Raw genomic sequence first — 1,134 nt, 5'->3', positions numbered from 1 at the left:
ACTCGCTTGAGCCCAGGAGTTGGAGGTTGCTGTGAGCTGTGATGCCATGGCACTCTACCCAGGGGGACAGCTTGAGGCTCTGTCTCAAAAAACAAATTTTTAGTATTTCCTGGAATCTTCGAATTTTTCTTTTTCGTGATGTTCAGTCAAAACAGAACTAACATTCACGTCCTCATCACGATTTTGCATTTCTTTCTTTGTTTTACAGATGGTCTCTCTCTTGAGGCATCTTTCATTTCAAGAAATCCCATAGCTTTCCCTAAATCTGTGTGTTTTTCTTGATGGCTATGTTTAGTCCAACCAGAATTGGTCTGGCAGTCTTCATCATTCTGAATTTCTTTCTCTAACAGAAAGTCCCCCAGATACTGGATTGGATAAAACAGAGACTTAAAGTTATCTTTTTCCTTCTCGGCCCTGATTCTTGCATTACTGGCAATCACGTGAGTTACTCCACTTGGTGAACTTCTCAGTAAAATACCATTTGCCTTTCCAGCCTCCTAAACTCTTTCGAGAGAATCACTTCATTTATCAGCTCTAACAAGGCAGACAACTTTCACCTCTGGAAGGGTCCTGGAGCACCAGTGCATTTCAGTTCTTCACACCATCTTTTGGGTGCAGACTGCATTTGAGGTGAATAAGGGGAGTCTTTTTCAATTTTATGTCCCCATTCATAAGTTGGCTCATCAAGCCATCTGCCACTTTTGGCACTATGAATCATGTAGTCCTCAGTACCCACTTTCCTGCTGCACAAGTAGCTAAAAATTTTTCACTCTTACACAGGCACTCGCTATGTGTACAATTTTTGTATTTCTTAATAAAAGTGCAATCTAGTTTAAAAACAATTCACCTAGAGCTTCTTTTTCTCTTCTCACTTCAGTGCGTTTCCAAAGTACAATCTATTTCAGAAAATACTTGTATGGATCACACATGTAACTCTCTGTCTAAACACTCCTGGTAAGGGAGCGTTGATACACGTGAGCCCCTAACAAAGGTAAGCCAATGTGCAAAGGGCCACGCAACTATGTGCATGTTCTCAGTGAGAAGAAAAGTTTGCCATTGCTCCAGGCCAAATGCTACCTCCTCTGTGAAGTCATCTGCAGAAGGTGGCCTATTAGGAACCTGGCCACACAGCCA

At 42.0% G+C, this 1,134-nt stretch overlaps 1 pseudogene; it reads right to left on the bottom strand.

Moving 5' to 3' along the window:
- Positions 1-164: 164 nt before the first annotated feature.
- Positions 165-837, bottom strand: LOC100955265 (annotated as a pseudogene).
- Positions 838-1,134: the final 297 nt, after the last annotated feature.

The sequence above is a fragment of the Otolemur garnettii genome, unplaced genomic scaffold (assembly GCF_000181295.1).
Source record: "Otolemur garnettii isolate 467f Iridium unplaced genomic scaffold, OtoGar3 scaffold00104, whole genome shotgun sequence".
NCBI classification, from domain to species: Eukaryota; Metazoa; Chordata; class Mammalia; order Primates; family Galagidae; genus Otolemur; species Otolemur garnettii.
Note: the sequence above shows the minus strand (reverse complement) of the source record. Positions and strands in the feature narration are given on the sequence as shown.